We start from the raw sequence: 12298 nt of genomic DNA, 5'->3' as shown, positions 1-12298 counted from the left end.
AAGAAGCTTTTTTTAAAATTAATTTATTCATATTACATCTCGATTGTTAGCCCTTCCCCTGTTTCCTCCCATTCTTCCCTCCCTCCCACTTACCCTCTTCTCCCCTCCCCTATGTCTGTGATTGAGGGAGACCTCCTCCCCCTATATATGCTCTTAGGATATCGAGTCTCTTCTTGATAACTTGCTATCCCTCCTCTGAGTGCCATCAGGCCTCCCCATCCAGGGGACATGGTCAGAAAAGGGGCACCAGAGTTCGTGTGAGAGTCAGATCTCACTCTCCACTCAACGGTGGAAAATATCATGTTCGTCGGCTAGGTCTTGGTAGAGGTTCGAAGTTTACTGCCTATATTCTCCTTGGCTGGTGCCTTAGTTTGAGGAAGACCCCAGGACCCAGATCTGCCTGTCATAAAGTTCTTCTTGTAGGTTTCCAGGACCCTGTGGGTCCTACTATTTCCCCATTCTTCCATGCTACTCTCGCCTAAAGTCTCAATAGGATGTCCTCTCCTCTGACCCACTTTCCTGGTAAGTAAAGTTTTTCATGGTACGTATCCCTTGGACTAGTGTTTTGATATAAGTGAGTATATACCGTTTGTCTCTTTTTGCTTCTGGGTGAACTGACTCATTATGATAATTTCTAGATCAATCCATTTGTCCACAAATTTTGGGAATTCCTGGTTTTTAATAGCTGAGTAGCATTCCATAGTGTAAATGTACCTACAAATTACTTTGAAGATATTGAAAGATCAATTCTCAAATTCATATGGAGAAACAAAAAACCCAGAATAGCAAAAACAATCCTATACAATAAAAGATCCTCTAGAGGAATCTCCATACCTGATCTCAAGCTGCACTACAGAGCAACAGTAATTAAAACAGCATGGTACTGGCAAAGCAATAGGCTGGTGGATCAATGGAATCTAATTGAAGACCCAGAGATGAATCCACACACATTTGCTCACTTGATTTTTGACAAAGAAGCCAAATCTATTCAATGGAAAAATGATAGCATCTTCAACAAATGGTGCTGGTCTAACTGGATGTCTACATGTAGAAAAATGCAATTAGACACTTATTTGTCACCATGCACAAAACTCAAGTCCAAGTGGATTAAAGACTTCAACTTAAAACCAGAGACATTAATTCAGTTAGAGGAAAAAGTGGGGAAGAGCCTGGGACACAGAGGCACAGGAAACAACTTCCTGAACAGTACACCAACAGCCCAGGCCTTAATGTCAACAATTAATAAATGGGACCTCATGAGGCTGAGAAGCTTCTGTAAGGCAGGAGACACTGTCAGTAGAACAAAGCAACAGCCTACAGACTGGGAAAAGATCTTCACCAACTCTTCATCTGACAAAGGTTTAATATCCAAAATATATAAAGAACTCAAGAAATTAAACACCACAAAACCAAACAACCCAATTGAGAAATGGGGCTTGGAACTTAACAGAGAATTATCAACAGAGGAATATCAAATAGCCGAGAAACACTTAAAGAAATGCTCGTCCTCGTTAGTCATCAGAGAAATGCAAATCAAAACAACACTGAGATTCCATCTTACACCCATCAGAATGGCTAAGATCAAAAACTCAAATGACACCACATGTTGGCGAGGATGTGGAAAGAGAGGAACACTCCTTCATTGCTGATGGGAATGCAAACTAGAACAACCACTTTGGAAAGCTATGTGGCGCTTTCTCCGAAAAATGGGAATAGAGCTTCCTAAAGACCCAGCTATCCCACTCCTGGGAATATACCCAGAAAATGCCCTACCACACAACAGGGACATATGCTCAACCATGTTCATAGCTGCTTTATACATAATAGCCAGAACATGGAAACAGTCTAAGTGTCCCTCAGTAGAAGAATGCACTAAGAAACTGTGGTACAATTAAGAAGCTTTAAAAAATGGATGTATCTATATAGAGAGAAAGAGAAAGGGGATTTTTAGAGTGACTTATAGCAGCTAATACAACAATGGCTGGCTTTAAATTGAAAGTCCAAGAATCTAGTCTGCAAGGCTGGATGTCTCAGTTGGTCTTGAATTTACACTGGAATCCTAAAGAAGTAGTCTGTAATGCCAGTGAAGTGATGGAATTGCTAGTAAGGCAAGAGCAAGCAGGCAAAGAGCAAAACTTCCTTCTTTCATGTTCTTATATAGGCTTCCAGCAGAACGAGTGGCCCATATTAGATCTGGATTAAAGATATAGATTGAAGGACTGTCTTCCTACTTCAAAGATGGCACAGATTCTATCTGGATTAAAAACCTGGATTGAAGGGCTGTCTTCCAACCGCAAAGATCTAGGTTTGAAGTGGATCTTCCTACTTCAAATTAAGTAAAAATTCTTCATATGTGTACTCTGATTTTTGGATTTTAGTTAATTCCAGATGTAGCCAAGTTGACAACCAAGAATATCTATCACAATGATGGTGGAAATAAATTGTTCATAGTAATATATGGCCTTATTGTGTCCCATATTGGTTAAATTAAATAAGAAGATACAGAATGGGTGTATTCCTTTACATTATTTTTTGTCCTGCTTTACTTTAACTGGTTTTCATTGAACGCAAACTTGAGTTAATTTTCAGTATCATTATACACCATCTGCATTTGTTTTGACATTTCTTTATTGCTCTAACAATATAAATTCACAATCCTAAAGTATGGTATATGGTGAACATAATGCAGAAAACTTAATCTAGTTGGGTAGGGAAGTAAACACAAGAGAGCCAAGGAAGATTAAAGCTATGCCTGGAAGGAGGGTGCTTACAGTACCCTCACTTGTAATTCCAGCCATACTCCCCAGTACAACTCCAAGTGATATTAGGACACCCTAAAGTAGAAAAGAGGTCAAAGGCTAACAGGAAGGGGGATGCAATAGCGTGGCTTCCATAGCCATGATCCACAATGAGCATGAAGTCTACAATGTAAATAAGGTACCTCTGGATGGATTTTGGTTTCCATTTCCTTGGCATGTTGCCCTCTTTCATTTTCAATCTGTGTGTGCTTTTTCCAGCAAAGTACATTTCATGGAAGATAATGTAGTGCTGTGTCTCATTTTCTTCGTGTTTTTGTTTTTTGTTTGTTTTGGTTGGTTTGTTGGTTGGTTGGTTTGGTTTTATTTGGTTTGTTTGGTTTAGTTTTCTTTGAGTCAGGGCTTCTCTGTGTAGCTCTGCTGTCCTGTAACTAGCTCTGTAGACCAGGCTGGCATCAAACTCATGGAGATCCACCTGCCTTTGCCTCCTGAGTGTTGAGATTCAATGCATTCACCACTGCCACCCACTAGATCTCATGTTTACATACAGTAAACACAGTCAGATAGCCTGTGAAAATTTTTATGCAATTAATATTTATAATTAGTTATTATTGAGAGGGGTTTGCTGATCTGCTAATTCTGTTTGACATTTTTCTGGTTAGTTTTTTTCCCCTTTCCATTCTGCCCTATTTATATTAGGGGTTGAGGGTTTACTTAGTTGAGCATTATTGCTTCTTTCCTCACTTACCTATTCCACTTGTGAATTCTATTCTTTCTTACATTCTCATAGCTGAGACTGGCTGAACAAAGAGTCAAGTTTTGTCAATCAGCCCCTCTTCACTGGACCAGATCACCAACCTAAGAAGTTTTTTTTAATTATGGTGAGGTGCCTATAACGTGCCTATGGTCTAAGCTCAGAACCAGCACATCCTAGTGGTCTAAACAAATTACAAGGTTAGCAGAGATTCAAGGGGCAGAAAATGATTTTCCAAAGTTTTATGACAATAGCCATGGCTATTGGGATTAGGGCATAATTGACAGTTATAAGATCTATCATACAATTGTTATAGATAATATATGATAAATAATATGTAGGATAGTTAGATTATAAATAGATAAATAGAAGATAGATAGATAGATAGATAGATAGATAGATAGATAGATAGATAGAGATCATTCAATTTTCAAAGCACATTTGTTTTCATTAACTATGTGCATGTTTCCTGACAATTAGGTACCATCACTACTGCTTTTTACAAAGAAGAATGTGGAGTGAGGAAGTCTGGGTTGCTCAGCATCAAACATTTTGGATTTGTCAGAGGCAAAACATGCATATCTTTGCAAAGTCTTTTTGCTAAGCAGTATCTAGACTATTAAATGTATCTGGTGTGATAGAGAGAGCTTTCTATCCACTAATTTCCAGGCTATTGTGCATAATACAGAAGTGTATCAACCCAGTGAGAACATTACTTCCTACAAATGCAATATGAGCCAAATACTGTGTGACACATTCTGGCTAAGACCTGCCTTTAAAAATTTTTTTTTGATCCTTCAGGCTGTTTCCTGAATTAGTGGCTATGTTTATGACTGACCATGTGTGAACACTCAAAATAAGCAAGCACAACTGTGGGACTGTATTGGCTTGAACTTAGTTACTGTATTGCACACTATAGCTTCCCTGATGGTGTGATGGTGGGGCCATAGTTCACTCCCTTAATTACTGTTCATGTGGAAAAAGAGAAGGATGTTCTATCATATTCCCCCCCCCCCCCCGGTGTGTGTGTGTGTGTGTGTGTGTGTGTGTGTGTGTGTGTAGGTTGTCAGTTTAGTTTTACAGTTCACCTACTCTGATACCTTTAATAAAGCGACTGCAATTAATTTAAATGTGTAGTTAACCAGAGCGAGTACTTGAAGCTGAGATAACTAATGAGAAAAATGTGGAAAGTATAAATGCCCTTAAGCTGGTAGAATATTTGGTGAGGCAAAACACAGGCTAGTACTTTGGGGGTAGAAAATCAAACATATCAAAGGAATATGAATTCTTAATGTGGCACTGTGTTAAACTCCCACAGTTTCTCCTGACTAGGCCACATTTCAAGCTCCCTTTAGTGGAAGAAGTAATTTGTCTCTCTCTCTGGAAAGTAAATTATCATTTTGAGACAACCTGACATGTGGTGCACAAACAAAAGTCACCTTCTTACAAAGTTCATGGTTTCCTAGAATACACCTATCTATTTATTTATGTTCATTGTAACAACTCAATAGTTCTAATGAGTTGTGAGGCCTAGTCACCCTGCACACACATAGCAAAACTAAGCAGGTCCCTACACACCACTGTCATTTGCAAAACTACCATACCCAGTTTTATAGATGGATTGATGGGCAAAGTCTAGAAAATAAGCTGTTCTCATTGTAAATTTGGGGTGACAAGAAATCTTGGTTCATACACTTTGAATTATCAATTATATTTTATTTTAAAAGTATGCTCCTTTCTTACATACTATTATGAACATATACATTATTTACATGTAGAAATCACTTGGAGATTAACAGAATATTTTGACATCAAAATTCCAGAAAACTACAGCTGCTTTTTGCCTTGTGCTTATTATATAACTAGCTTTCACTACTGGGAAACAAGGTCACAGTGGTGGATATTAATGGCAGTGAATCTACTCTCAGAAAGGCACTGTTGATTTAATTAAGGGCAAAGCCACCACACAAAACAATTCAGGCTTCATTACCTCTTGGTTTCTTCATGAGGGCCACTTAACCTGGTCAGTTGTCAAATAGAACCAGCTTATACTATGGATCCTTGACATCACAGCTGACTGCGAGCGTACCAGCATTCTGAACTTCAATGATTCCTTTGCTATCAGGATTAACAATGTGAAACATATAGTGATTGCACACTGTTAGAATCCAATAGGCACAGCCACTAGCTATTTTCAGAGGTCTCCATTCTTCCTCTTCCCAGCATCACTACCTACACATGCAGCTAAGTGAAGTGTGCCAAACCACAGCAGCTCTCTTTGTCTTTGAAGCCTCAAAGCTCTGGCAACTGCAAATGGCTTCATAACATAAGCAAGAATCCCGCACTTACTTTAGGAAAAAGACAAAAGAAAACTACTACACCAGGCAGCATGCACAGGTCACTGTGTTACAGGACAGAAACCAGATGGGCAGACTCCCTCCACCCCACCCCCCGCTCTGTATTTCCCTTGTCTCCTTGTGCCTTCCTCCCCCTCTCTGTCTCTCTCATGTCTATACACATGCACGTGCACACACACACACACACACACACACACACACACACACACACACACACACTGGGTAGAAATCCACTGATTCTTCCATCACATTCCCTTTTAGTTTACAGAACAGATAACTAATGCTAGGCTTCCTACCCTCCTATTTGTGGCTGTGGAAGGACATGGTGCATGGGGCTTTGCAATGCTTCAGATGCATATGGGAAGCATCACTGAGACCTGAAGGACTGATGCTTTTCCAGGGCATTCGGATACAGAGCTGTGCCTGTAACCCCAGCACTCAGAGATGGAGGCATAAAGATCAGGAATTTAAGCTCATTTTTTTTTCTTGCCATGGGGTGACTTCTATGAATGCTGAGCTTCATGAGACCTTGTCTTAAGACAAAAACTCCAAGTTTTTGGTTCAGATCAATACTTGTACGTATGAATGCCAAATACTTATTAAGGATCTACCAAGTTACAGGATGAAATTGCAGGAACAAACATCACTAAACGTGCTCTTGGGTGACATTGCTTCTCAGTTTCCTTAGAATTTTTCTCCTCCCATTTCCCTTTTCCCTTCTTTCTCTCCCCTATCTTCTTTCCCTTATCTCTTTCCCTCTTTCTTTTCTTTTCTTTCTTTCCTTACTTGGGGCTATTTATGGCTTTGAGCAAGATCACTACAATAAGTGATTGTATGAGATTCTATGAAGAGAATGGTGTTTTGTAAAATACCAAGATGTATCTCAATAACTGTAAGGATTTTGGGGCATTAGTTTTGTTTCTAATATACTGACATAGCCATGTTTCTAAGTCCTGTTGATGTCTGTCATTAACTACTCTTAACCAGGGATTCAAAAAAGAGTATAGTTCCTGGGGGACTCCTACATAGAAACAGAAAAGCCTCTGTAGCAAAGGTGATTTGCTGTTAATCAAGTATTCATGCTCCCTTTCATTATGTGCACTGATTAATGTAAGCAGTGACTCAGCCAAGGAACACCTTGCCCCTCCCTTTTGTCTCTAGGTGGGATCTGATGACAGAGGTAGGAGAGGAGCTGTTCTTACTCCACAAGCTGCACTTCCAGTGAACATCACGGACAGGAAGATACTAAGTGACAACACTACATGGGGTTCTCTGGCTCTCCTTTCAGTGGACCTTAACTTTCACCTAGTTTTCATACACACAGCAGCAGCAATCACCACCCCAAGCCCCTTAGAACAAACAAACAAACGAACAAAAAACCCCTCTGCAAACCCCTCTGGTTCTTCTTGGCTGGTAAAAGTTTTCCCTTTAACTCAACAAATTCTCATTTGGCTCATTCTTCATTGTCTGTATTCACCATTCTTCTTGGGTACAAATGAAAGTATGCAACAGTGAGCTATGTTGCTAAGGGTCATATCCTATTGGCTGAGACAGTAAATAATATGGCATATGTTTTTCTCTCCATACACACTCCTCCGGTAACAGATCTCAGTATGCTATTGGAAACCATGTGTTGAATATGGCAAAGCCATAAAATACAGGAAAGAACTGAAAATACTGAGACATTTCACAGAGGCAAGGGGACTGCCTCATCAGAGATACACATAAACACTGAAGTGCTTGGTGAGATATGAGCTCTAGCAGCTGCAGAAGCCAATGTTACCTTACCTAGTGGCATGCAAATTAACACTGAAAATACATCCACCAGCATGTGGCCATGGTTGCCACAATAATTTCTGGTTGTAACTTGTTTGTTGGGTGTGAATTTTGTTGGAAATTGCTGGCAAAACTATGCATTCTGTGACCTAACCACATATACTGCCATTAGAACTGAGTACAGTTGCAACCCAAACATCTTTTAAAATGAAACACAAGCAATCAATGCATTATCACTCACTCTTAAAAAGAAAAGTAAATTCTAACCCAGGTCATGATGGCACACATTTTTAATCCAAGGACTTTACAGGCAGAGGCAGGCAATCTCTGAGTTTGAGTCCAGCCTGGCCTACAGAGGACAGCCTGGTCTACACAGAGAAACCCTGTCTTGCGGGGGAGGGGAGGAGAATGAAAGAAAATTCTGACATGCTATATGTACAAACCTTGAGCACATTATGCTAAATAAAATAAGGCAATTATATTTAAAAATATAAATAGTATATGGCTTAAATTAAATGATGTTCCTACAATAGTCAGACTCATGAAACACAAAGTAAATATTGGCCTGGAATAATATGGGATGGGGAGTTGTTTTGTGGGCAAATAGCTTCAGTTTTTCATGATGAAAAAAATATTTAAAAAATTAGTTGCACAACAATGTGAGAACATTTAAAAGTATCTTTTGAGTATGTGTAAGTACTCACATGTGTGTATATATATATACACACACATATATATATACACACATATATATATTGTGTATACCTAATGGCTACAGAGGGCAAAGCAGGCATTAGATCTCTTGGAGCTGGAGTACCAGACATCTGTGTGTGAGCCACCTGGTTTAGGTCCTGGGAACCCAACCCAGGTCCACTGCAAGAGCCAAAGGTAGTCTTAACAGTTGAGATATCTCTCCATCTCCAAATTAGGTTCAGATAAGTTAAAGTTAGTGGATTTGATCAATGAGCATTTCATGATCTGATCATCAGCCGAAACCAAGAAGTACAAGAAGAGTAGCTACTTCCTGTGGCTGAATATGGAAGGAAAGCTGAACCATACCTGACTGCTGTGTTGGAAATGTCCCACACAAGCTTTTGTTTTTGAGCACTTGGTCCCCAGTTGATGGTACTGCTTAGGAAGGCTGTGGGACCTTTAAGAGGCAGAGCCTCACTAGAGGAAGTGGATTATTGGTTATGAACCTGAGTCTTTATAAATTAACCCCACTTCCTCTGTGATCTCTGCTTCTAAATGTGGGTCCAACATGACCAGCCAGCTTTCTGCTCCTAACATTATGTCTTCTCTGACTGCTACCATGTCTTTTTCACCATGACAGAACTGTTAGCCAAAATAAGTCCATTCTCCCTTAAATTGCTTTTATCAAGATACTTTAACACAGTATAAAGTAACTAAGATGCTGACCAAGAGGAAGCATTTGCCTTATTGAGGCATGGTATTAGCTCATATGTGCTGTTCTGTTCTATTCTATTGGCTGCCTAAGATTGGCTGTAGCCTGGCTGTTTATAAAACAAAGCTATTTGTTATACACATACACTCAGACACACACACACACACACCACCTGATTTAATCTGCAGTATGAGTATTCACTAAGTCGAATTGTAATTTCTAATAAAGGAAATAAAGTGGAAAAGCATGGGCAGGCCAGTAAGCTTCTGTTTATTTATTTTACTAGCACTTTACTAAACTAAATACTTAAAATGAGTGGGATGGCAACTGCATAATACCCACATTTTACAACAGGTTAACATAAAAAAGGTCTGTGTTAGAATATTCAGAGTAGCATGATGTATACTAGTCTGAAACTAGAAACTAACCAGCTATCTTTCAACCTTAAAATGGGAGGATTACACAATAACGAGAAACAAATGGTCTACGGTATAAAATAATCCAAGGACACCTTACAAACATAATATTAAGAGTAGAAACTAGACAAAGGAGATACCATCTATTTTAAATGATCCCATATACTTAAAGCAAAAACAGATAAGACACTGTATTATGAAAGGTAGGTTGATGGTTACCTTCAGAGTGTGGCTAGCCAGAAAAAGAAAGATGAACAGGGGGAAAGGTCTTCTATATTATCATTTTATTTCAATTAAAACTTTCTTGAGAGGCTGAAGCAGGATGAAGCCAGCATGGGCTATGAAGTAAAGCCCTGCCTCAAAAAATAAATGTCCTTATGGTATAAATCAATGACAAAATAGCATGCTTCTAACCACAGTCTTCAGATATATTTTTATATCATTTTAAGAAACCCAAACCTCACAGATTCAAAGGTAAGAGACTCCGAAACTTTCTGCCTGCAGGCAGTTGAATCTCTGAAGTGGTTGAGACAACTGAGTGTGGAACTCTTCATATGTGAGTGGATAAAGTCTGAACAACATGGACTTTGTAAATATTGAACAATAAACTGTATACAAATTGCTTACTTCCTCATCAAATTACCATTCAACTAGAAGCAGCCACATAAATCTGTTTAACAATTAACATGCCATGGCAATTTCACACTCAGCAGTGCCTTGTGTTCATAATTTCAATGTTAGATCTGATTGAATATGATTAAATGTAGCCTCCGTTTTCCAAGGCAGGTTGTGATGGATTGCAATGAGCTCATTAGGGGCAAAAGCTGCACAGATCTTTTCAAATGCTACCATTTAGCAGCCTCTGGCTCATTAATTAATTTAAAGATTGTGCAATTATCAGAGCTTTTGATTCAAGGACACCCACCACTTTTATTATTGGATAATGCATATTTGCATGTGAGCATAAAAATTATGTCACCCAAAGAGATTTAGCATAATTCAAAACCACACAGAAAGAAAAACAGAAGAGGGAGAGGGGTGGTCTTTTAATACATAAGTAGCTAAACATTTTCAAATACTTGTTACCAAATGAATAATGCAAATGAATGCTTATGTAGGCAAGAAGTCAAAGGACAGAAGCACACTGTTAAAATGGCAAACTAAACTCAAGGAGAGGATGCGTATGGTGACCTTCAGAAATAGCCATCCTTAAAATGTAAAGAAAATTCAAATTGACAGGAATTCTTCAAGATCTTAGTCACTCTTTGGAAACTTGCTCCTTGGAGTCCTCTTCCAAAGACATTATGACCAGAACTGTAACCACAGACACAAGATGTTAACACTGCCAACTTTACAGGATAGAATCACCTCAGATCCAGCCTCTGAACATACTGTGAGGGTGTTTGTGGAGGGGTTTAACCCAACAGGGCAGATGCAAGCACCCTAAAGGGGAGTTGTGCCATTCATGGTCTGGGGGCCTGTACTGAGGGAAAAGGAAGTGAGCTGAGCACCAGCAACCATGTGTCTGCATCCTGACCGCAATGCAGTGAGCAGCTGCCTCACACTTGCTCCTGTTACCATCACCTTCATCTGCCACCATGAACCATGATAAATGCTTCTTTTCTTTAGTCATTTCTATCATATATTTTGTCAGTGACACGACAAGAAGGAAAGAAGTAACTATATAGAGATTTCCAGATACAGTAGTTTCCTTTTATGATCTGGGTAATTTGAGGCCTGTAATTCCTCCCTAGTCATTCTCAAACTGAACTAAATATAGCAGGATTAAACTCTTGGGATTAAAGGGAGGACCCAGTGCTAGAGGCACTTTGAAGCAAAGGGGAAAAAATAGGGAAGGGTTTGGGAAAATTCTACTTACTTGTCTACAATTTTAGTTATTAGTTATCTCATAGCCAACGATAACAGTAGAATGTGTACGAAACTGTCAATGAGGACAATTCTTAGGCTGTGACCTTCTGATTTGTCTTGGAGGGGTCAAGCTTGTGGATGTCACCATATTGTAAGTTTTAGTTTATGGTGGAAGGCATTCACAAGATAATTTTAAACAGAGAGAGGTCATGAACAGGATTTTACGTGATGCTTGCTTGATTGCATACTTTGGAGGGTTTGCAGCACACAGGGAACCTCATCATGATACTTTCCATTGTGTTTAGGAAATACTTCTGCCAGAGGAATCATTAGGAAAGGTTTGATCTCCTGGGAGGTTGTAGAACTTTGGGCCTTGCTGCCAGAAGTGGATCTGGAGGGAGGGAAAAGGACTCTATCCACCTCTGGTTCCTACCCAAGATCTCTGCCTCCTGGACTACCCAGTGTTGACAGAGCTGCCCAGCCTTGGCTTCCTGCTATGATGGACCAACCGTTCTATCCTAAACTATGAGCCCATATTATGTTGCTTTTGTCGGGTATTTTTACCAAGGTGACATAAAAACCAACTATGTACTCCCTAAGATGGACTTCAACACCCTATCCTAGGGATATCTGCTTTCTCTACAGGTCAGGCAATGATGGCCACTTAGGGTACACAATGAGAAGCTGTCTGTGTCTTCGCAATGTAGAACTTAGCTCTTTAGTAAAAGCTATTCACAAATAATGCAGAACTGTTTTCATATGTCTGATGAGTTTGAATGTAAGTAGCCAATAGAGATAGTCCGATGATGCTTCTCAAAATTTTTTCAACTTTTTATTGATGAAAAGCTAAGCAAATATTCAGTAGAAAATGCACTTCCAGGTTTGAATTTTGAGCTTTTCCCAGACCAATGTGATATTCTTGAAATACTCAATTTAGAGTAGCCTCAGTGCTGTGAGCATATTAA

This window comes from Acomys minous, assembly GCF_964271855.1.
Source record: "Acomys minous genome assembly, chromosome: 19".
Classification (NCBI taxonomy): domain Eukaryota; kingdom Metazoa; phylum Chordata; class Mammalia; order Rodentia; family Muridae; genus Acomys; species Acomys minous.
Note: the sequence above shows the minus strand (reverse complement) of the source record.